Source organism: Pseudophryne corroboree, chromosome 1, assembly GCF_028390025.1.
Source record: "Pseudophryne corroboree isolate aPseCor3 chromosome 1, aPseCor3.hap2, whole genome shotgun sequence".
In the NCBI taxonomy this organism is placed as follows: domain Eukaryota; kingdom Metazoa; phylum Chordata; class Amphibia; order Anura; family Myobatrachidae; genus Pseudophryne; species Pseudophryne corroboree.
Genome location: NC_086444.1, coordinates 168,484,373 through 168,510,801, shown reverse-complemented (window position 1 = coordinate 168,510,801; position 26,429 = coordinate 168,484,373).

Below are 26,429 nucleotides of genomic sequence, written 5' to 3'. Positions count from 1 at the left end.
GACTGCCGACACAGAGGTAGCTACAGCCGTGGACTACCGTACTGTGTCTGCTGCTAATATAGACTGGATGATAATGAGATGAAATCAATATATATATATATAATATCAATAGTACTGCAGCCGGACAGGTATATATATTTATTATGAAATGACTGATGACAGACCTGCTGGACACTGTCAGCTCAGCAGCACCGCAGACTGCTACAGTAAGCTACTATAGTAGTATGTATAAAGAAGAAAGGAAAAAAAAAAACCACGGGTAGGTGGTATACAATTATGGATGGACGAGCGACTGCCGACACAGAGGTAGCTACAGCCGTGGACTACCGTACTGTGTCTGCTGCTAATATAGACTGGATGATAATGAGATGAAATCAATATATATATATATAATATCACTAGTACTGCAGCCGGACAGGTATATATATTTATTATGTAATGACTGATGACGGACCTGCTGGACACTGTCAGCTCAGCAGCACCGCAGACTGCTACAGTAAGCTACTATAGTAGTATGTATAAAGAAGAATGAAAAAAAAAAAACCACGGGTAGGTGGTATACAATTATGGATGGACGAGCGACTGCCGACACAGAGGTAGCTACAGCCGTGGACTACCGTACTGTGTCTGCTGCTAATATAGACTGGATGATAATGAGATGAAATCAATATATATATATATATATATAATATCACTAGTACTGCAGCCGGACAGGTATATATATTTATTTTGTAATGACTGATGACGGACCTGCTGGACACTGTCAGCTCAGCAGCACCGCAGACTGCTACAGTAAGCTACTATAGTAGTATGTATAAAGAAGAATGAAAAAAAAAAAACCACGGGTAGGTGGTATACAATTATGGATGGACGAGCGACTGCCGACACAGAGGTAGCTACAGCCGTGGACTACCGTACTGTGTCTGCTGCTAATATAGACTGGATGATAATGAGATGAAATCAATATATATATATATATATATATATAATATCACTAGTACAGCAGCCGGACAGGTATATATATTTATTATGTAATGACTGATGACGGACCTGCTGGACACTGTCAGCTCAGCAGCACCGCAGACTGCTACAGTAAGCTACTATAGTAGTATGTATAAAGAAGAAAGAAAAAAAAAACCACGGGTAGGTGGTATACAATATTATATATATATTATATACAATTATATATATATACATATTAAACTGGTGGTGATTAATAAACTGGTGGTCAGGTCACTGGTCACACTATCAGCAACTTGCAAGTAGTACTCCTAAGCAGACAATCACAATATATATTATACTGGTGGTCAGTGTGGTCACAATGGCAGTGTGGCACTCTGGCAGCAAAAGTGTGCACTGTACGTTATATGTACTCCTGAGTCCAGCTCTCAGACTCTAACTGCTCCCCACTGTCAGTGTCTCCCCCACAAGTCAGATATACACGTCACACTATCTATCACTTCAGCAAGTAGTAGTACTCCTCCTAATGCTCCCCAAAATTACTACTGTGTCTCTCTCTAGTAGTCTCACTCTCTTCTCTATAAACGGAGAGGACGCCAGCCACGTCCTCTCCCTATGAATCTCAATGCACGTGTGAAAATGGCGGCGACGCGCGGCTCCTTATATAGAATCCGAGTCTCGCGATAGAATCCAAGTCTCGCGAGAATCTGACAGCGGGATGATGACGTTCGGGCGCGCTCGGGTTATCCGAGCAAGGCGGGAAGATCAGAGTCGCTCGGCCCCGTGTAAAAAAAAATGAAGTTCGGGCGGGTTCGGATTCCGAGGAACCGAACCCGCTCATCTCTAATTAAGACATCTCCAGCACCTATCTGTCACTCCAGGATACATGATTTGGAGGAGGGAGGGGTGTCTGTACAATCTCATTAAAAGTTTATATTGGGTTTCCCTAACTTGTATACAGACTGAACCAGTGGCGTAACTACTGCCCCCGCAGCCCTCGCGGTGGCTTGGGGGCGAGGGGCTGCGGGGGCGCCGCCACTGATTTAGAGCAGATTGACATGCGGACGAACGTCCGCATGTCAATCTGTTGTCACTAGCCCCCCGCTGTGAAGTAGGGACACGGAGGGCACAGCGTGCGCCTCTCCTGTGTCCCTCTGAGTCTCCGGCATGTCGAGGGGCGTGTCCTATGAAAAGGGGGCGTGGCTTCGCGGAGGACCCGCGATCGCGGGCCACGCCCCCGTTTCGTCACTGAGGGGGCATGCCCAGCGCTCTGTGAGCTGCTGGCATGCCCTCTCTCCCACTGTCTGCGCTGAATAGACGCTGTGCGCATGCGCACAGCGTCTATTCACTACTGCTCTGCTATGCAGAGCAGTGACTGTAGGAGACTCCCAACTGCCCCCCCCATCGCGGGACACTGCGGGAGGTATGCATATATGGCACTGGGGGGGCACTGAGGGGGCATATATGGAACAGGGGGGGGGCACTGAGGGGGCATATATGGCCTGAGGGGGCATATATGGCACTGGGGTGGCACTGAGGGGCATATATGGCACTGAGGGGGCATATATGGCACTGGGGGCACTGAGGGGGGATATATGGCACTGGGGGGGCACAGAGGGGTCATATATGGCACTGAGGGGGCATATATGGCACTGCGGGGGGCACTGAGGGGGCATATATGGCACTGGGGGGCACTGAGGGCATATATGGCACTGGGGGGCACTGAGGGGGCATAGATGGCACTGGGGGGCACTGAGGGGGCATATATGGCACTGGGGAGGCACTGAGGGGGCATATATGGCACTGAGGGGGCATATATGGCACTGGTGGGGCACTGAGGGGGCACTGAGGGGGCATATATGGCACTGGGGGGTACTGAGGGGGCATATATGGCACTGGGGGGGCACTGAGGGGGCATATATGGCACTGGGGAGGCACTGAGGGGGCATATATGGCACTGGGGGGGCACTGAGGGGGCATATATGGCACTGTATGTGTACCTGGCACATGGGGGGCTATATTTGGCACTGGGGGCACGTGAGCACCTGGCATTGTGGGGGAATATCTGGCACTGGGGGCATATGTGGCACTGGGGGGAGAGGCTATATTTGGCACTGGGGGCATGTGAGTACCTGGCACCGTGGGGGAATATCTGGCACTGAGGACATATGTGGCACTGGGAGCACAGCCCTAGCAACAAGCACTACCCCCTAGCAATGAGCATGACACCCAGTGCATGAACACCGAGTGCATGAAACACCTGGCAACGAGCATGACACCCTGAGCATGAAAACCCCTGGCACCGTGCATGGAACCAAGAGCATGAAACCCCTGGCAACGAGCAGGTAATTTAAAAGTAATTAGAAGCCTTAATGTAGGACTTAATGTGTAATGGGCATTACGGTGTGTGGCATAATGTATCACGGACATTGCGGTGTGTGTCAGAATGTGTCACAGGCATTACGGTGTGTGGCAAACTATATCACGGGCATTGTGGTATGTGGTATAATGTCTCAGGGGCATTGCAGTGTGGCATAGGGTATAACGGGCATTGCGGTATGTGTCACAGGCAATACTGTGTATGGTATACTAGATCACGGGCATTGTGGTATGTGGTATAATGTCTCAGGGTCATTGCAGTGTGTGGCATAATGTATAATGGGCATTGCGGTGTGTGGCATAATGTGTCAGGCATTACGGTGTCTGTATACTATATCACGGGCATTGTGGTATGTGGTATAATGTCTCAGGGTCATTGCAGTGTGGCATAATGTATAACGGGCATTGCGGTGTGTGTCATAATGTATCACAGACATTGCGGTGTGTGGTATACTATATCATGGGCATTGTGGTATGTGGTATAATGTCTCAGGTTCATTGCAGTGTGTGTCATAATGTATCACGGACATTGCGGTGTGTGTCATAATGTATCACGGACATTGCGGTGTGTGGTATACTATATCATGGGCATTGTGGTATGTGCTATAATGTATCAGGGGCATTGCAGTGTGTAGCATAATGTATAACGGGCATTGCGATTCCTGTCATAATGTGTCATAGACATTACGGTGTGTGGCATAATGTGTCGGGGGCATTACGGTGTGTGCATATTGTGTCATGTGCATTATTGTGTGTGGCATAATGTCTGAGGGCCTTTGCAGTATGTGGCATAATGTATACTGGGCACTACTATAAGGAGGAAAAATGACAAATAATGGAAGGGGCATGAATCAGGATTATTTTTCTTTCCTGTGGTGGCTAACGTCTGGGCGTGCAGGTTGCAAAACTGGGGTATAAGGTAGTCCATTCCTGCAATCCCACGCCTCTTTATGCAAAGCCGCGCCCATTTAAACAAAACCACGCCCCTTTTTGGCACCATGTTTGTCCCTTTCCTAGTGCCAATTATGGGGGGGGGGGGGGGGGGGGCGCCGAAGAATTTTTTGGCTTGGGGGAGAAAAATTTCTAGTTACGCCACTGGACTGAACTATTATGGGATTTGAGGAATATCATCCGCCAGTCTTTATCTGATAGTTGAATCCCGAGATCTTTCTCCCAAGCTAACTGGTAGGGTGGGGGCGTCTGGGCACCGGGGCTCTGTAATAATTTGTAAAGTGTGGAAACTGTGTGCTGGGGGTTGCACGTAGAGACGCACAATCTTTCAAACTGTGTTAGTTCCCTAGAGGCTAGAAGATATCTGCGTTTGGAATGCAGAAAATGTCTAAGCTGTAAATATTTCCAGAAATCGTGTTGTGGAATTTCCCATTTGGATCGTACTTCCGAAAACTGTCTAACTCCTGAGGAGGTCGCCAGCTGGCCTACCCTGAAGAGCCCCTCAAGGGCCCATTCACGAAAGTGAGAGAGTGTTAAGCCAGGTAGGAAGTCGGGGTTAGCTAGAAAAGAGGTCAACGGGCCGAAATCGGAAGAGAGGAAGGGCCAGTGGCGAGCTTTTTTCCAAAAGGAGAGGGTCGCGGTGACAGTTGGGTGAGGGGAGGGAGGTTTGGGGAGGGAAGGGAGCCAAGGGAAGATCTCTGGGAATTGTTGCATATAAAGCCCCTCCAGAACCACCCACTGCTTTGTGTCCCGACTCCTCGTCCAATCCAAGACCCTATTAAGCAAGATTGCCCAATAATAGCCTCTGATATCAGGTAGCTGGAAACCACCGCATCGGGTGGAGCGAATCATAGTGGACCGGCTAATTCTAGGCCGTTTCCGGGACCAGATAAATTGTTGTATCAAGAGTTGGATGGACTTGAACCAGGAGTCTGGGATCCGTATGGGAAGAGCCTGAAGTGTGTAGAGTAGCTTAGGGAGAGTATTCATCTTCACAACATTCACCCTCCCCAGCCAGGAAAGTGGTTTGAGGTACCATCTACTGTAATCAGCCCTGAGGGTTTGGAGAAGGGGCATAAAATTCAATGAAACCAAACAGGAAAGATCGCTCGATAATTGTATTCCCAAGTAGGACAGATGGGAGGTATTCCAAGTAAAGGGGAAGGATTGTTTAAGTTTAGCCACTGTGTCGGGAGGAGTGGAGATGTTCAAGGCGCAGGATTTGGACATGTTGATCTTGAAGTTGGAAAGTGACCCGAAATTAGACAGCTCCTCCATAAGATGAGGGAGGGAGGAAACCGGATGCCTCATTGTAGCTAATAAATCATCTGCAAACAGGGAACGTTTGTGCTCTGTATCACCGACTCTCAGACAAGTAATGCAATCATTGGCCCTGATAGCTCTAGTGAGAGCTTCGATACAAAGGACAAAGAGTAAGGGGGATAGTGGGCAGCCCTGTCGTGTCCCGTTACCTATGGGAAAGGGGTCGGATAAGGAACCATTAACTCGAACCCGGGCTGTGGGCGATCTATAAAGTCCCATAATCCTGCCAAGTGCTAGGGGGCCCAGTCCGATGTGCCCCAGTACAGACCTCATAAAACCCCAACTGACTCTATCAAAGGCCTTTTCGGCGTCAGTGGATAGCAGCACAGTGCGGGAGCTACCCTGGGATGCTATGTGGATTAGGCTCAATACCTTGGTGGTATTATCCTTAGCCTCGTGGTTCGGGACAAAGCCCACCTGGTCGTTATGAATTAGAGAAGGCAGGAATACATTCAGTCTGTTCGCCATCAGTTTTGCGAAAAGTTTGACATCGACATTTAGAAGAGATATGGGCCTATAGCTGGGGCACACCGAGGGGTCTTTACCGGGTTTAGGAAGAACGGAAATGTGGGCTTCTAAGGACTGGCCTGAGAAGTGGGTATCTGCGGAAATAGAATTAAAGGCCCGGAGGAGATAAGAGGAAAGGAGACCTTTAAATTGTTTATAGTAAGTAAGCGTGAAGCCATCCGGCCCTGGACTCTTACCAGAGGGTGTCTAGGTCATAGCGCTTTCCAGCTCTTGCTGGGTGAAAGGTAGTTCCAAAGCTTCCCTATCTGAAGGAGATAGGACGGGATAGGACACCTTTTCTAAATATGCCTTACCCTTTAGAAAGTCGTAAAGGGGGGTAGCGCCATCGGATCGGTTCTCTAGGTTTTATAAAAGGGAATAATACTGTTTGAAGCATGCAGCTATTTCAGGGGTTTTGAAACGGAGAGCGCCCCCAGGGTCCTTCATGCTATTTATAAACAAAGAGGAGCGTTGGGCTTTAAGTGCCTGGGCCAGGAGGCGACCAGGTTTATTACCCCACTGGTAGTACTTGGAGTTGCATTTACGGACTGAAAGCTGGATACTATCAGTAAGGGTTTTCTTTAGTTGAGCCCGCGTATCAAGTAATTCTAGGTAGTCAGTCTCCGATAGAGACGTTTTGTGCGAGGACTCAAGAAGGTGGAGTCGTTGCAATAGTTTGGTGATTAGTGCTGACCTCTGTTTCTTCATAAATGTACCCAGCTGTATAAGTTTACCCCTTATGGTGCATTTATGCGCTTCCCACAGGATAATCTTAGAGACATCGTCGGTATCATTCATGGAGAAAAATTCAGTCAAGGCCTTCTCTATTTCTCCCCTGCAATATTGGTCCTGTAGTAATGATTCATTGAGACGCCAGGTCCATTGACCCGGGGTAGCTTGGGGGGTTGAAAGAGTCATAGACACCAGGGCGTGGTCAGACCAGGTTATCAAGCCAATGGAGGAGTCTATCAGTAAAGGGAGATGTCTGTGACTAAGGAATAGGTAATCGAGGCGGGAGTAAGCTTTGTGTGGGGGTGAATAGAAGGAGTAATCTCTATCGGAGGGGTGAAGGACCCTCCAGGAGTCGGCCAGCTGGAGATCATGGAACAGTCTTCTAACCTGTTGTTATTGACGTTGGGAGGTCCGGGGAGTATTAGGGGATGAGTCTAAGGATGGGTCCATTATCCAATTCAAGTCACCCCCCAAAACAACAACGCCTGAAAGGAGAGGTTCCATTTAGGAAAGGGCGGAGCGAAAAAATGGGACCTGGTCCCTATTTGGGGCATAAAGTGCAACAAAAGTGTATGGGCACATGCATATTTTACAACACACTATCAGGAGACGACCCGGGATCAGCTTATGAACTGATATGTCTGACAGCTGAAGGGTCCTAGAGAATAATATCGCTACACCTTTTGATTTAGAGTCTGGGTTGTTATTATAAAAGGCCTGAGGGAAACGATAGTTAGTCAAGGAGGGGATATTAGCTGAGATTTTAAAATGCGTCTCTTGGACCATTGCAACATCTACTCCCTCGGCCCAAAGACACCGTAAAAGGGAGGCTCTTTTCTCCGGTACATTAAGGCCCTTCGCGTTGATTGATGTTATTTTGACTCTACCAGGGGGTGTCATGGGAGACATAAATCATAGTAGAATGCGGTGGGCCCAGAGTGGTCAACAAGAGGAAAGAGGAAGGAACAGGGGGGAAAGAGAAAGGAACAGAGCAATCAGAAAAAACAACAATAACAGTCAAAAAACCCGCAATGGGGTAGCTGATCCATCTAAGGATCAGAAACCCAAGAGGCAAAACAGCCAGGAGCGGGTAAGGGGCGAGTGAGGGAGCCACCGCCAGAGGCATATTGAAAAATGGGGAAAAAAAATAATTGTCACAACTGAGGGCCTGAGCTGACGGGAGGCAGCCTCAGTTGTAGGGGCTGAGATGTAACGGAACCTGGGAGGTTGTATCAGACCCCTAGACATGTAAGTAACATGTAGAATAACTGCCCGAAGGCGTGACCACGACAACCAGGATAAAAGTCAATGATGTTTATTATGACAAACTCCGTAACACAGCAGCAGTAAAAGGAAACATAAAAGTCAACAGAGGATAAATACAATTCCTGGGTACTACAGGGTGGCAAGGGCCACAGGCACTGGTAGTGTGAGACAGTTCTTATAATCTTCTAGTTGGAAAGTCCTTACCAGGCCTGACTGTAGCAATGGAGAGAACCCAGGATCGTACCAGCTGATGTTCCAGGAACGGCTGGGCTGCTGAAGGTAAAACGGCTGCTGTGGATACTGGCTGGAACCAGACTGTTGTTGGTACGGAGTGGATACTGGCTGGAACCAGTTAAATAGTAAACGAACTTGAGAGCGATGAAATAATAATGAAGTTTGGAGTTTGAGAGCGGTGAAATAATAATACCGGTGGAGAGTGGTAAACTGCAGAAAAGGACACCGGCCCTTTAAGAGAAGCTATACACTGCTGGAAGCTGGGCTGGAAGCAGGTGATTGTTGTAGCTGGAAACAGGTGAGTCCAGAATGGATCGGAGAGTCAGGCTACACCGCAGATGGAATGCTGGTGCGGGTCTCTATAGCAGAAGTCTGGAGACAGGAGCTGGAACCTGGAAGACAACCACAGGAGAGAGACAAACTGGAACTAGGTTAGACAACCAAAGCACTGACGCCTTCCTTGCTCAGGCACAGCATACTTATACCTGCAGCAAGGAAGGGGTTGGCTAGACAATTATGCAAATCAACAATACAGACAGCAGATTGGTGGAAATAATCAGATGACAAAATCCAAGATGGCTGCGCCCATGCAGACACTTGGAGGGAAGTTTGGTTTATAATCCATGTGAGAATTGAAACAGTAATGGCGACGCCGGCCACAGGAGACAGGAGACGCCAGACTGACAAGCGCACATTTAACCACGCGGGCACAGCGGAGGCCGCGGCTGATGAAATCACCACTCTGACATTCTGCATGTGGAAACTCAGGAACAGCGGGATCCGGTCCTGGAACGCTGAGCCAGCCTTAGGAGGCATCTGAAGGGTAAGTAATGGCGTCCAGATACCCGGATCGTGACAATAATGCAGTAATCATTACACATACTTAGTTTTAACTAATTGTAAACTGTAAACCTTGTTAACATGAAGAAATCTTCGAATGATAGGGTGGAAGAAATCTCATAGTCAGGAAACAGGAGCTGGCAATCAACGGCCCAATATATAATGGGAGGGGCATAGCCCCAGCGACAGCAAAATATTGGATGAAGGCTCATCAGTGGTGAGAAATAGTATCACGCTGTAACCTAGAGAGATAGTTTAAGGAGAACAAGAACAAACAAAAGATCTCAGGTTATCAATCAGGTAGCATTTGAGTCATTGTCAGAGGGGGATTCATTGGAGCTTTTCCTCCCGGCCTTCCGCACCACCTGCCAGGGGATTCCTGTACTCCGGGGTTGGAGAGATGGCAACGCTGGAGTAGGGAAGTCCCAGTCGCGTAAGTCAAGTTTCGGTAGGCCAAGACCTTTACAGAACACAGGGAGATCTGAGTAGGAGTTGAGGATGTGGGTTTTCCCCGAGGAGGAGACTTGGAGATTAAAGGGAAAGCCCCAACGGTATTTCAATTGGCGTTTACGGAGCTCGTCTGTTAGGGGCTTGAGGACTTTCCGTTGTTGGAGGGTGTGCCAGGACAAGTCTTGGTAGATATGAATCATTGAACCGTTGAAATCAACTCCATCGAGTTGGCGTACCTTGCGCATGATGTCGTCCTTCTGAGAAAAATAATGCAGTCTGCAGATGACATCACGTGGTCTGTCTGCGGAGAGACCTCTTGGTTTCAGAGCACGATGGGCCCTATCGAAGGTGATAGTATCGTTGGGGTCGTTACCTAATATCTCGTTGAAGATTTTCGTAAGAGCGTCAATCAGGCCTGTTTGAGGGACGTCTTCCGGCAAACCCCGCACACGGATGTTGTTTCTCCTCCCTCTGTTATCCAAATCTGTTAACCGTGTTTGGAGAGAGCGGATCTCTGTCGACTGAGCTTCAATTACATTCGTCAATGACTTCAGGAATGTGTCGGAAGAGACCTGGTGGTCCTCAAAACTCGTCACCCGGTCAGAGATGTGGGAAATGTCTTGTCTCATGGTAGCCAGTTCACGTCTCACTGTATCTTGCAGATCCTGTTTAGTGGGTAGATTTTTCATATAGGCTAAGATATCTCGTAGATCCCTACCTCCTGTAGGGCAGGCATGTGGTACATCCGCACTCGGAGGGGATGGGTGAGGGGCAGGCGGGGAGAGGGGAGAGTTTGAAGCAGAAGGGTTTTCTGTTAAAGCGGGCGAGGTGGATTGTAAGAATGATCTCATAGCGGACTGTGACATGTTCCCCCGCGGAGTTGATGTGCCGGTCTTTTGAGAAGATTTCTTGTTCCTGGGCATCACTCAATCAGCATCGAGAAGCTTAGATTCCTTAAGGTCAAGGTAACGAGGTGAAATAAGGTTGCATAACTCGCATAAGAATGCCTTCAGCGGTGTAGCTCCCTGTGGGTTGGCATCAGCAGTTCATTACGGTATCAGTGGCGACAGCAGCCTAGCGTAGCACACATCTATAGCACTAGACCGCTGGGGCGTCTCAGCGGGGTAGAAAAGCATTCAATCGGTTTCTCATAATTGAACAGAGATGCACATCTCAGGTGGATTTTCCTAAGGTAGCCACCAGGGGGAGTTTTCTATAGGAACTACAGCTCAGGGTCTGTAATAGGGTCTATCTTGGCACCAGCTGGATATAGCGGTAAATTGAGTCCCCGGCTTCAGGAGAGGAGATAGGCCGCAACCTGCAGAGGGGTAGGAGACCCCCCCCCGGCTCCGCGAGCCCGACTCCTGTGGCAGGGATAGTATCCTGGCACCCAAGGGGTGTATGTGGATGCGGGAAGGAGGGGAGTGAGCCTTAATAGAGGGGTTAATATGCCTATTGAGGCAGGAGTCACAGGCAGCACCGGAGGATCCCGTGGCAGCGCGCCAGGGGACAGGAGGAGCACTGGAGCCTGCAGGGCAGGGGAGCGGGAGGCAAGCGGGCCGCTGTAGAGGGGGCCGGGAAGTCCGGGCGGCAGATCGCATAGCGCCGCGGGGCTCCGGCTGCCGGTGGGAAGGAGACGGCAGACACGCAGGCGGCCCGGCGGCTCCAGAAGGGCAGCAGACGTGGCGGTCGCAGACGGAGCTCCGTACGTGGAGCGAACTCACCCCCGCAGACAGGTCCGGCTCACCGCTCCCCAGGTAGGATACGAGGGGTCCGGGCAGGGCATCAGGGTCCGCCAGCAGCCGACGCACGGCAGGAGTTCACCTCCGGAAGGACGGTCCAGGCCTTCACCAAACTCCAGGTCCCGGCTTCCGTCTGGGGGAAAGGCCGCAATCCACAGGAGTACTTAGAAGCGCTCCCTGACTCCGCGGGTCCCCCAAACACCAACAGCTAGGCAGGAGGGGCCACAGAGGGGTTTCTGTAGTACTCAGGGAGCAGATAAGGGGGGTAAAAAAACAGTAAAAGTGCTATGCCTGCAGGAGCAGAGGAGATGCACAGCCACCTTCCATGACAGCCAGGCCACGCCCCCAGATTAGGATGTCATTGAGGTAGACTACCAGATACTTAGACAGAACATCTCACAATATCTCATTGACAAAGGTCTGGAACACAGCTGGGGCATTACTTAATCCGAAGGGCATTCATAGTGGCCATCGCGGGTGTTGAAGGCGGTCTTCCACACATCACCACTTTGGATTCTTATAAGATTGTATGCACCACGGAGATCCAGTTTGGTAAAGATACTGGCACCTTTAACTCTGTCAAACAGTTCTGTGATTAACAGCAAGGGGTAGCTGTTCTTTATAGTGATGTCATTTAATCCTTGATAATTAATACAGGGGCGTAATCCTCCATCTTTTTTTTTTACGAAGAAAATCCCCTCCCCTGCTGGAGATGAGAAAGGATGGATGAACCCTTTCTGTAGGTTCACTTTGATAAAGTCATTCATAGCTTGAGTTTCAGGAACGGAAAGAGGATAAGTGCGTCCTCTAGGTGGCTTTTTCCCCGGAATGAGATCAATTGGACAATCCCACTCCCAGTGGGGAGGCAGAACATCAGCAATTCTCTGAAGACATCAGCAAAGTCTTTATAAGCCTCGGGAAGATCAGACTGGAGCTTCAACCACAAAGATCTCATAGGATGATCTCAGGCCAGACAAGAATGGAAATATGAAGAACTACATGCTGTGAGCTGTAAGGTAGACCAGTCAATTTGTGGATTGTTTAACTGAAGCCAGAGTATTCCCACCACAATCTCATGGGTAGCTTTAGGGATGACCAGGAATTCAATGAGCTCAGAATATAGAAAGCCCACTCCTAGGACCACTGTCTTAGTTTACTGAACAGTGGAGCCCTCAGCAATTCGACTACCATCCATGGCAGTGAGATGGACTGGATGAGACAGGTTCACAACAGAAAGATACATTTTATTAAATGCAGCCTGTGTAATTAAGTTTCCCGCAGCACCACAGTCCACTAGAGCTGAAAAGGACTGTACGCAGGGACGTGCAGTGAGCTAAATGGCTCAGGAGGCACTGGCTAACCCCAGAGCCAGATTTACATGCAATATATGAGCCAAAGGGTACATCTGGGCATTATACACAGGTACAGCAGTATAAACTCCTGGAAATCTGGTGAGTTTTGATTAGAGATGTGTGGAAAGGATACACAGTTGAGGCACTGCCTCACCTGCCATAGACTTTTTACTCCAGAGTTTGGGCTATAAAAATTATTAGAATAATGCAGAGAAGATATTTCAAACAAATTATCAGTATTTTTCATATATTATTTTTAGTCAATACTCTGGTTTAAACTTAAGTATGACAGGAAAGGCTCTGCCTCACCTGCCTCACACTACCGCACTCTGTGTTTCCAGGGTAACAGGCCAGATGAGATATTGGGAAGTAGCTTTGATTGAAGACCCTAACTTGACTCCTCCTTTACAAGTTAGGACTTTGCGTTTCCTGAACGAGTGGGACAGGAACTAATCTAGTGACCAGCAGCAGCACAATATAAACAGTCTTTCTCGCAGTCTTCTGGACCGCTCCTCAAGGGTTAAGCGGGACCTATTCACTTGCATAGGCTCATCAGAAGTGGAAGACTGAGGCTTTACTTGGGGCATAACTCGATACTTGCGAGGGTCACTTCGAGAACGTTCACTGGTACGTTTGCGTACATGCAGAGCCACTTTAACACAATGCAATCAGAGCCTCCAGTTGCTTTGGTAAATCTCAGGTAGCCAACTCGTCCTTTATACGCTTGGAAAGTCCATGCCAGAAAGCAGCACCCAATGCCTGGTTGTTCCACTTAATCTACGATGTCAATGTATGGAACTGGATGACATATTGTCCCACGGTACGCATACCTTGGCAAATCTGGAGGATTGCGCCCAGGTTCATTGAAGATGCATCAGAACGCTGACACAAATTCCGTATAATTGGTCAGAAGAGAATCTGCTTGCTCCCATAGAAGGGAGACCTAATTTAAGGCTGGACCAGTCAGGAGAGACTCAATATATGCAACTTTTGCCCTGAGTGTCGGGAAATTGTGCGGCAACAGTTCAAAGAGGACCTTGCACTGGTTCAGGAATCCACTAAACATTTTAGGGTTGCCATCATACTTGCTAGGCGTATGTAGATGGAGACATGATACTGGAACAGGAGCAACTGGAGAAGCTGAGGCTGTGGAACTGGAAGCTAGCAATGGAGCTGGTGCTGGAGAAAAAACAGAACTAGTAAGAGACTGTTGCAGAGTGTCCAATCGGGAAGACATCCCTTGCAGGAATTGGATAATTTGCTTTTGTGCAGCCTCTTGACCATCGAGTAATGACACTAGACCTTAAAGGGCCCCTGCCCCCACACTCTGACCACCATCCGAGTCCATGGACCTTGAACAAACTGTCAGGTCTGTGTTTGTGTCTGTTCCCAGAGGGGGCACTAGTGGGGCAGTGGTTGTGCGTTGGAGGAAATGAGGAGGTTTAAGTAAATTCCTGCGCATGTGTGAGAATGATATTTATTGAAAGTTCACACACAAAATATATGCAACTGGAACAGTGATGATATGAGCATAGAATTCAGCGTGGAAACTGATAGGGTCTCTGGAATAATAAGTCTCTGAGATTGTTCAGTCTGGAAACCAATGATGTACTGGAGCTGAACTACACAGGCAGTTGGTAAGCTAAACCATGCCTCCCAACATGACCCTCTCCAGGAGGGACTGAATTCTCTGCTTCTGGACTTCTCTCTTAATTTATGATTGCTATCACCTGTTTTGAACAGGTTAATGGATAAGAAAGGTGTTTCACCACAGGTGAGGCCAATCATAAATTAAGAGGGAAGTCCAGGAACAGAGCATTGTGTCACTCCTGGAGAGGGTCATGTTGGGAGGTATGGCTAAACAGAAATGGGACCAGGTTTGGGTTTAGCAGAAGACAGCCAAGAAGCAGAGCAGATTTCCTAATGCAGGTGAAATGGGACAACACTGCTGCAGACAGATAATGAGCAGGTGAGAAAGGTAATGCAGCACCTGGAGTGAGTCTCTTACTGCTGGTGAACACTGGAGCAGATTGCAGATGGAGCTGCAGCCAAACTGGATGGCTGGTGCCTGTAGTTCCATGGAGCTCTGACACAGGAGAGTCCCAGGCGACTAGAGCCAGGAGACGCTGTACACAGGATGTGACGTGTTGTCCAAGGCAATGATACTCAGCCGGAAGTCTGACTATATTCCTCCTGGTCAGCAGCTATTGGATGAGTGAGTCAGGTGTGCAGACACAGCGCAGGATTGGATGATATCGGATCAGCTGACTGCCAGTGTCATGGCGGCACCCATGTAGTGCAGATGGCAGGATCACAGAGGGGTACACGCCAGGTGGAGTTCAGGGGTTCAAAGGAGCAGAGGGTTCTGTGCAACGTGGACAGGCCGCAGAGGCAGCATTAGGCTGGGACCACGACCTCCGGAGGCCGACGCGCTGGTGAGATACCGCTGAATGCTGATTCCTGACAGTTGGGATGCATCTTTCAGTGCTGAAAGCAACATTTATGCATCAGATATATTAGAAATAAAAAATGAAGAAAATTTGGGCCTAATTCAGACCTGATCGCTGTTGTGCGATTTTTGCATGATGGGCGATTATCTATCGACTGCGCATGTATCGCAATGCACATGTGCGAGGCCAAACTGTGAAAGAATCATGTGAAAGTTTCAATCACTAGGCATATGCAAGTTGATTGACAGGAAGCGGACGTTTGGGGGTGGAAACTGCCCGTTTTCTAGGAGTGTCAGGAAAAACGCAGGCGTTCCCAAGCGTTTTCAGGGAGGGTGTGTGACATCAACTCCGGGCCCGATCAGCCTGATTCAGTCGCACTGTAGGAGTAAGTCCTGGGCTACGCACAGAATGGAAAAATCATTCGATGGTGAGTGAGATGCAAATGGATTTGCAGATGTCCACTGTCTGGCTAGATTTTCGCACGGTGTACACATGCATTTGCACACTTGCACGGTGCGAGTTTTCACTCTCTATGGGTGGTGGCCATCTGATTGCAGACCTCTGCAAAAACGCAGAGGAGCGTTCAGGTCTGAGTTAGGCCCTTTATGAGATGTTCAGAGACAGGCACACAGGTTCAGTCCTTCTTATGATGTATACTGTTCCTGAAACCACACGAAAATGGGAAGCGATAACTTGTTATGTGGAAGTATTAAGATTTTCAGTGTAAAATGTATATTAAGGTATTAATATCTGAGAAAGAATCTCAATAGCATGATAGTGTAAAACTGATATAATGAAGTCACATTTTAGTTCGAGATGCGCACCGACATCTGTGTTTTGGTTTTGTATTTTATTTATTTATTTTGAATTAATAAAAACTGCTAAAATCACATAATGTGGGCCTTTTTTGTTCCAACAGTATTATTAACCACAATGACATTTATTTCCAGTCAATTTTGACCACCTCACAAATATTGTTTTCATCCAGTTTAGGCCAAAAGGATGCAGCGAGCTAGCTGGCTGCCTAAGCTAAGCGACAGCAGTGGCCAGCACAAACATGTGGCAACTTCAATGTGGCATATCTAGGAAAGAGTGGCACTGCAGTGGCAGACAGGGTGGCAGTTTATGTTAGGAACTCCCCCGGATTACTGATAAACCACAATTGACTGGCGATGGCAGTGAACACAAAATGAACCCCCCCCCCCCCCTGACTCATGCCTTGAACATCTCAGCCTTGCTTATATACTGTTATTAGGCTACCTCCCGCTTGCACCTCATGTCATCTATCTGTCGACCCTTACCACTAGATTGTTAGCTCTTCAGAGCAGGGCCCTCTTCTCAACACATTTCGCTCACAGCTCTCACCTACTCAGCGACCATCATTACCCGCTCTTTCTCCTGCTGGTAAAGGCTCATCTCTAGCTATGGCCGCCAGCTCCTAGTAGTACGATGATCACTCCCTCACTACTTACATCTTAGCTGTATTATGTCTTGAGAATTGTGGTGCTCTCTATTGCCTGTACTCTATTTTTGTTATTTATTTACTGTAATGCTAAGTTTTGTCTCCCTGTACTGTCCTTTGTACGGCGCTGCGAAACACTTGTGGCGCCTAATAAATAAAATGTAATAATAATAGATAACCACAAGAAACAGGGATGCAAACAAGCTTGTAAATGCAGGGATGACGCATACTGATAAACAGGAGTCCTGACATGAATGAAGAGCACACAATTATCCAGAAATAACAGAGGGATAACCTGAACTGGTAAAGAAGTTCTTTAAGAGTTGCAGACCTGTTGCTGATACTGGAGTCCAAAAAGAATCGTGAAATACAGGAACCAGATCAGAAACATGAGAATGACATCCACAGGACTAATGGTGCCAGAGGCAGAACTCTGGAAGGCAACGGAGTCAGCTGCCACCGGGCTCCTGCTTTAAAGGGGGGCACCTCTCCTCCTGTTCCGTGTGTTCAGCGACATTAATCAATTAAGTTAATTGACAGCAGCCGGGAACTCTTCCGTAGCCGACTTCCCCACTAGTCACTACACATTACAAATCACACCCTCTTTATTATAGATATACTGGAAGCAGACACCCTACTGATGAAGCTATTTGTTCCTATAAAGGAAACATGAGAATTCTAACTATATGAAGTTATTTCTCTGACAATTACAAGTAACTTCATATAGTTAGAATTCGCATACTTCCTATGCAAGAGCAGATATCTCCATCAGTAAGGTGCATGCTTCCAGTGTAAAAGGTTGTGGGTTCTAATCCTGGAAATGACACTTGCAAATTAATTGTCAGAGAAATAATCAGCATTGTGAGTGACTGAGCAGATCTATGTAGTGTGTGGCTGGACCCCTACATAGATCTGCCTAGTTGCAACGGTTTTGTAGTAGCTTCACATAGTTAGAATTAGAGATGAGCGGGTTCGGTGTTACTCTGTGTTAATCGGATCTCAAGATGGCATCTTATTGGCTCACGGATGATATATGGGGGGGGGGGGGGGGGGTGGCACCAATATTTTTCTTGCCTCCGGGCAACTGGGATACACTTACGCCACTGAATGGTGCCCATACACTTATGAGATAATCGGTGCTATCCTTCGATTTCGACCACATCTGTGAGAGAAATCGAAGGATTGTATGCACATTTTAGGTACTTTGAGACGCGATGCGCAGGCATGCCGCTCGAATATCGCGTCTCAAGATATTATGTGCTGCACTTAATATTTCTTGCATCACAGTGCGATCGCATGTTTTTTTAAACCCACATGAGATATATCGCACTGCGATCTGCGATGGGCACCCACCAGGAGCGGCCAGAGGCCCAGCACTGAATGTTGGGCCCAGGGGGATTAAATAGGCCAGGAACCCAGTGTTTTTCACTCTGGTAAATGAATCACAATACCTGATACCTGACCAAAATTCCCAGACAGAACTGCAGTGTCTTAGGCAGAATCCAGAACTGTGGCACACAGATAAGCTCCCTGGTGATCCCTAGTGGTAGGGAAACATACAGCTAGGGAACAAAGCAAAATAACAGACAAAATACATAACAATTTAATAAAGTGTACAATGTGATAGACGGTAACCAAGAATGTTTTCATTAATCAAGCACAAGATAAGAACAGAAGAAAGTAAGGATTGATTTATTTATAACATATTTAAATAGAATTTTATGATTCCAAAAATATTAATCAGTGAGGGCATTGGGGACGGTAAATATCGAACAATCTTTTCCTATCACCTTTTCTTTTTTGAGTTGCTGTAAGAGAAAGGATTTGCTGAGTATTTGATGGCAGATAATAATCACTTCTTGTCTGCCCTAAATACATCTTGGGCCACACCAACTGCCAGTGATCCCAGGCCATCGATGTTTGGCAGCAATTGGGGTGCCAGTTGGTGTGGCTCCCCTATATGAATTTTGGACTGTGCTGAAGCCCCACCTCTGGAACCACCATGTCAGGAGTTGGCGTTCAGTGGCATCTCACTTACCATCGCACTGGTGTGCAGGCCTCCGGAGGTCACGGCCCCAGATTGCGGCTGCATGAATGCTCTGTCCACGGGCGCGGTGCCCATTGTCTTCGTGTACCCCTGAAGTCCATCTAGTGTGTACTCACCATCTGTGCAGCATGGGCGCCGCCATGACACTTGTGGTCAGCTGACCTGTAAACACCCAGTCCTGCACTGTGTTTGCACACATAATTCAAGCATCCAATGCCTGCTGACCAAGGGGTATAAATCCAGAACATCGGCTCAATCTCGCCTTGAACAACACGTCACATCCAGTGTACAGCGTCTCCTGGCTCCAGTCTTCTGTCTCCAGTGATTTCCTTGCTGAAGTGTCTCCGTGGAACTACAGGCTCCAGCCATCAAGCTCTGCTACAACTCCTTCCACAGTCAGCTTCCACCTCTGCATGCAGTAAGAGACTCTCTCCAGGTGCTACTTACCATCCTCACCTGTGTGTTGTTTATCTGCGTTCAGCACTGTGCTATTCCATCTGGCACATAAAACAACCAGCTCGCCTTGCTTGGATTTGTGGACTTGTGCATATATACAGACTGTGTGAATCTACTGCTGTTGGTTTCCAGACCAATTACTGGAGTTACTATTGCCTGTGTTCACTGTCATCAGTTGCATTATCATCATCTGCATATTTGATCCTGCTACCATCGACTTCCAAGTCAACCATCGATGTTTGCCATCGGCTTCCAGGCTGGTCATCATTGTTGTTCATTTAACTGGTTTACAGATTATCACCTGTGACTGTTGTTATACCTCTAGCAGCTTCCTTGCTCAAACCATTGGTATTGCTATTGTGCTTCAGTGACTGTCATACCTCTGTGTTCTAAATAAATATCATTGCGCACATGCACAGGAATCTTCTACAGCACAGGTTCTCAAACTCAGTCCTCAGGACCCCACACAGTGCATGTTTTGCAGGTCTCCTCACAAAATCACAAGTGAAATAATTAGCTCCACCTGCAGACCTTTTAAAATGTGTCAGTGAGTAATTAATACACCTGTGCACTTGCTGGGTTACCTGCAAAACATGCACTGTGTGGGGTCCCAAGGACCGAGTTTGAGAACCACTGTTCTACAGCCTCCTTCTTTCCTCCACCGCACCACCACTGACCCACTAGTGCCCCCTCCAGGAACATACACCGTTACAGACCTGACACACCACTAGTAGCAACTAATGAAATGTATTTAAAAAAATGAACTACAAATTCTATTAGGAAGACCTTTGCCTCCCAATGCAAAAAAGTACAGAAACTTCTGTAATGGTGGATTCCAGAGTTGGCAATTTTATATTTTTCGGCAGTAAACTATCCCTTTATTAGAGGTGATGTTTGTCTATGCAAAATAGACCATCACTACTATGCTGTTTTGCAGCTGCTCAGGAGAGAAAAGGGCCATAAAAAAAATACAAGAAAGATCGATTGATTAATTCCATTTAACATGTGTGAGGCTGTTCTGCATGGGAAAAATGACTACAAAATACAAAAATTATTAATTAAATTTGATGTGGAGAAATAACCAACAAAAATATCTATTAAAAAAAGGCCATTCCCAATGCACCCCCAAAACACAGCCCATTATGAAAATGGGTGCAAGATGGAATTGTCCTTCAGCCCTCCCACCCACTTTTTTGAAGGACTTACACAGTTTAACAAACCAAGCACTTCAGCAACTGGGACTACCACAGTGGTTCCCAAACTGTGTGCTAGGGCACCCTGGGGTGCCTCGGGACACTTGTAGGGTGCCTTGGATTGGTGGTCCAGGACCAATTCAAATTATTTATGATTAATGTAATAGGCAAAACCAGTGCTGGTGGCTGTCAATCATAGAATATGTGGACAAACACAAGCATATCCTGTCCCTCACCACACAACTGACCCTAAGGATGACATATAAACACAATTTACTTCATTTAATATTTCTTTCTAAATTTCTCAATCAGAAAATTTGGCCTAGGGGTGCCGTGAATTTTTTTTTGATACTCTAGGGTGCCATGATTCAAAGATGTTTGAGAACCACTGGACTACCACCTTGGCTGAAGTGCTTGGTTTGCTTGAGCCCCCACAAACCATTTCTTTGGGGTAACTACCTCTGATCACTAGTGAGGAGGTTGATGATGAGGGTGTTAATTACATTATAATATTGTAAAATAAATTTAACGTAACATGAAGGAGTTGCCTAGATGGTTTACATCCCTACCACTACTAACTTTGGCCTTACAAATGGAGCAGATGCCTTCACAAACATTGTCAGGATTTGGGTAAAAATAATCCCACACCCAAGAGGTGGCTTTTTTTGTCTTATGGCCAAGCATCACAATCACTTTTTAATCATGGGCAAGAACTGCTGCCACTACTGACCGACTTACATAAACAACATCATCAACATCCTCCTCCTCCTCCTCATTAGTGTCAGATAGTAATAGTCCACAATTATCCCCCTCATTCTGTTTCACTTCCACACAAGCATCCTCAATTTCTATTATGTACTCATCACCATCTTTTTTTGCCAGTGATCCTAGGCCATCGATGTTTGGCAGCAATTGGGGTGGCAGTTAGTGTAGCCCCTCTATATGAATTTTGGACTGCGCTGCGGCCCTACCTCTGGAGCCACCACTGGTAGCAACTAATGAAATTATAAAAAAAATCAATTACAAATCCCATGAGGAAGCCCTTTGAACCCCAATGCAACAAAGTACAGAGACTTCTGTAATGGTGGATTCCAGTGTTGGCAATTTTATATTTTTTGGCAGTAAACTTTCCCTTTATTAAAGGTAATGTTTGTCTATGCGAAATAGACCATCACTACTGCTCAGGCGAGAAAAGGGCCATAAAAAATACAAGAATGATCGATTGATTGAGTGATTAATTCCATTTAACATGTGTGAGGCTGTTCTGCAGGGGAAAAACGCCCATAAAATATAAAAATGAGTAATTAATTAAATTTGACGTGGAGAAATAACAAAAAAAAATCTATGCAAAAGAAGACCATCCCCCAATGCGCCCCAAAAACACAGCCCATTGTAAAAAGAAAGGGGTGCAAGATGGAATTGTCCTTTAGCCCTCCCACCCACTTTTTGAAGGACATGAGGTGGCTTTTTTGGTCTAATGCCCAGCATCACAATCACTTTCTTTTTATCACGGGCAAGAACTGCTGCCACTAGTGCTTGACTTACACAAACAATATCAACATCCTCCTCATTGGTGTCGGATAGTAATAGTCCACAATTATACCCCTCCTTCTGTTTCACTTCCACACAAACATCCTCAATTTCTATTATGTCCTCATCACCATCTTTACTTGTACTGCTCCCCACATGTGCAGATGGTGCAGAAAATGGTGAAAGGAGACAAAGAGGCTTCTCTGCTAGGGCAGTGTGAGACGGTGATTAGACTCACAGATAGCTAATTTGGATACCCTAGACTCTCCTCAGGGATTTGTGAATACATTGTTTGAGCCTTAAGGCCAGTACTCACGGCCCGATTTGGGAGAGATGTGTGCTGAGCATGTGGGGGAAGACGGGGCGGGGGGGGGGGGGGGCGCTCATTTCACCCAGCGGGTGAAATGAGCGACCCGCTAGATTGGCCTGCACGGCAGGTCAATCTAGCACCAGCAATAGCGATGCGCGGGGCTGCACATCACTATCGCTGTGGGGGGTACACACGGAGCGATCATGCTTAAAATCTAAGAAATCTGGTCAGATTGCTTAGATTTTAAGCAGCGATCGCTCCGTGAGTACCCTCCTTTAGTGTTCTTTTATTGCCACTGATTTGTTGCTTTTGAAGGTGACACCTTTATCCATCTTTTTATCACTGTGAAAGATTTCAATTTCAGGTAGAATTTCCTAAACTTTTTGCCCCCTGGACAAACTTTAGTAGATGTGGTACAATCATGATGCCAGCAGTTGCAGCGCTAGTATTTGTTTGCCATAATCCATATCAATGAACACACACATAAATTGTACAAAAACAACTACTGTATAATAGTATTATATATTTACTTTAACTTTGTTTTTTAAATCACCACTCACGGAGTCACAGTACTTACATGTAATGTGAACGAAGTGGTGTATGGCACCTACACCTAACACCAGTTGTACAAAAAAAAAATTACAGCATTTATTTATTTTAACTTTTTTTTTGCAAATGACAACTCACACTGCAGACTGACAGTGGTTATAATATGTGGATGCAGTGGGGTACAGCCTGCTAAGTCACAGTACTTAAATGTTATGTGAATGCAGTGGAGTACTGCACCTACACCACACACTAGCTGTTTTGTTTTGTTTTTGCAAATGAAAACTCACTCAGACTGACAGCACTTCTATTTATGAGAACACAGTGGAGTACAGCACACAGAAGTTGTAATTTTTTTTATTTTTTTTGTCACTGTTTTCATTTTTTTTTTATTTTTCAGAAATGTTAACTCACACTGTGTAGTCACAGTGCTTATATTTATGTGATTACAGTGGGATATGGCCTTCATAGTCACAGTGTTCATATTATTTATGTAAACACATTGGGGTAATGCCTGCCAGTGCAGCACCAGTGTTACACACATAGGGGGTCATTCGGACCCGATTGCTCGCTGCAGTTTGTCGCAGCGCAGCGATCGGGTTTGGAACTGCACATGCGCCGCAGTGCGCCGGTGCATGGCAGTCGTTGGTGCCCAGCGATCGCCTCTGAGAACAGAGGTGGTGGTCGCTAGGTGGGAGGGGGCTGAACGGCGGCGTTAAGCCGCCGTTTAGGGGGAGCGATCCGGCCAACGCAGGCATGGCCGGACCGTTGGGGGGGGCGGGCCGCGGCGGCTGCGTGATGTATCACGCAGCCGCTTCGGCCAGCAGGAGCGACTAGTAACTCCCGGCCAGCCGCAGGAGCTGCGCTGGCCGGGAGTTACTCCTCAAATACAAAGGCATCACCACTGTGCGATGCTTTTGTATTTGTGCGGGGGGGGGGGGGCACTGACATGCGTGGCGGACTAGCCATGTGGTGGGCGTCCCCCTGTATGTCTGAGTTTACGATCGTAGCTGTGCTAAACTTAGCACAGCTACGATCAACTCGGAATGACCCCCATAGACATTAGATGTTACTAAGTTCCGTCACTATAAAAAATAATAAACAATGACTTGCTAGTTGCCTGTACTGTAATCTAGCTTGGCCAATAATAACAACACTAAGGAGTCTGAGGGGACTGGAGTGGGCAGATAGGTCAGATCAGCACTGGAGTGGATGAACAACACTGGACAGATACATTAGCAGCTCTAGAGTGGGTGGACATGGGGTAGATACGTCAGTAGCATTGGAGTGGATGGACACTGTATAAATAAGGCAACAGCACTGAAGTGGATGGACACTGGACAGGTAGGTCAGCTCAGCAGTACTGAAGTGGATGGACACTGGACAGGTAGGTCAGCTCAGCAGTACTGAAGTGGATGGACACTGGACCGATACGTCAGTTCAGTAGCAGTGGAGTGAATGGACACTGAACAGATACATCACCTTAGCAGTACTGGAGTGGATGGACACTGGACAGATAAATCAGCTCAGCAGTACTGGAGTGGATGGACACTGGACAGATATGTCAGGTCAGCAGCACCGAAGTGGATGAATATTGGACAAAAAAGTCAGCTCAGTAGCACTGGAGTGGAAGCACTGGAGCGGACAGACACTGGCAGATAGGTCAGCTTGGCAGCACTGGAGTGTACAGACACTGGCAGATAGGTCAGCTTGGCAGCACTGGAGCGGACAGACGCTGGCAGATAGGTCAACTTGGCAGCACTGGAGTGGACAGACGCTGGCAGATAGGTCAGCTTGGCAGAACTGGAGCGGACAGACACTGGCAGATAGGTCAGCTTGGCAGCACTGGAGCGGACAGACACTAGCAGATAGGTCAGCTTGGCAGCACTGGAGTGGACAGACGCTGGCAGATAGGTCAGCTTGGCAGAACTGGAGCGGACAGACACTGGCACATAGGTCAGCTTGGCAGCACTGGAGCGGACAGACACTAGCAGATAGGTCAGCTTGGCAGCACTGGAGTGGACAAACACTGGCAGATAGGTCAGCTTGGCAGCACTGGCGCAGACAGACACTGGCAGATAGGTCAGCTCGGCAGCACTGGAGTGGATGGACACTGGCATACTGTATAGGTCAGCTCGGCAGCACTGGAGTGGACGGACACTGGCAGATAGATCAGGTATGGGTCGTTGGGTCGACTCAACTTAGGTCGGCAGTCATTAGGTCGACCATGGAAGGTTGACATGCATTAGGTCAACATGGTCATTAGGTCAACATGTACTAGGTCGACAGGTCAAAAGGTCAGCATGGGTTTTTGGACCTTTTTTTGGTGTTGTTTTCTTCATAAAGTGACGGGGAACCCCAATTAGTGCACCGTGTCCCCTCGCATGGCTCACTTCGCTCATCATGCTTCGGGCAAGGTGCCTCGCTCCGCTACCGCTGCACAGGTTACCGTTCACAATTGAAGTCCACGTGGATCGTCAAGTATGAAAGTCCAAAAAATTAAAAAAGGAAGTGAAAAATTCATGTCGACCTGTTGACCTAGTACATGTCGACCTAATGACCATGTCGACCTTCAGTGGTCAACCTAATGACTGTCGACCTAAGCTGTGTTGACCTAACAACCGTATCCCGATAGGTCATCTTGGCAGCACTGGAGTAGACGGACACTAACAGATAGGTCAGCTCGGCAGCACTGGAGTGGAGTTAGCACAGAGCAGTGGTTTTGTGTTACATGGAGCTGAATCACTACCACAGTGTCTTATATGGAATATAAAACCTGCAAGAATCTCATGCCGAGATGATGTTTTGACACGATGTGGAATTTGAGCAAGGTGGGGATGCCTGAGCCCCTCGGATTCCGGAAGTTCAGGTGGGCCCAGTTCTTGAAGAATCAAGCCCATTCATCTCTAATTTTAATTAGTGTCCGGTTCGCTCAGCACACATCTCTCCCGCATCGGCCCGTCTATATGGGCCTTAAGAATTTAGGGGCAGATTTATCAAAGCCTGGAAAGAGATAAAGTGTAGCGAAATAAAGTATCAACCAATCAGCTCCAACATGTAAGTTTACAGGCTTTGTTTGATAACATTTAGGAGTTGATTGGTTGGTACTTTCTCTCTCTCCACTCTAATGTACCCAAGCAGGAGATTTGCTCTCTGCATAAGCTTTTTTTTTTTTTTTTTTTTAAACAAGCTTGGTTGTCCACGCTCTGTCCTGTAAACGTCTCATTCAGCAGTACGACCCTTGGTAAATACTAATAATATCAAATAGTGGCTTGACTTGCTGTTCAAAGTAATTTGGGAAATACTGTATGATGATTGCAGTGGCATGTATCATTTACAGAAACATCTGATTGGCCTGTTTACACCTTTGCGAACCAATTGTTTCATGTCACCTTTTACATAGTGGAGAAGTTGCCTATATACCAACCAATCAGCTTCTACTACTATTGTATAGTTTAGTCATTTCTTTAATATTATAGCTAGAAAGTTGTTGGTTGCTAAAGGAAAAATCTTTACCTGTCCTAAGAAGGTTTGATACGTTTCCACCTAAGGAGAACTGTAAGCCTGATTAAAGTAATATCAAGTACTGCTCTTATTATTATTACATAGTGGACCCAATAGGCATGGTGACAGGAACCTAAAATGCTCCTCTAGACCGTAAATTATTTATGATATGCAAAAATCTCTTTGCATGGCAGT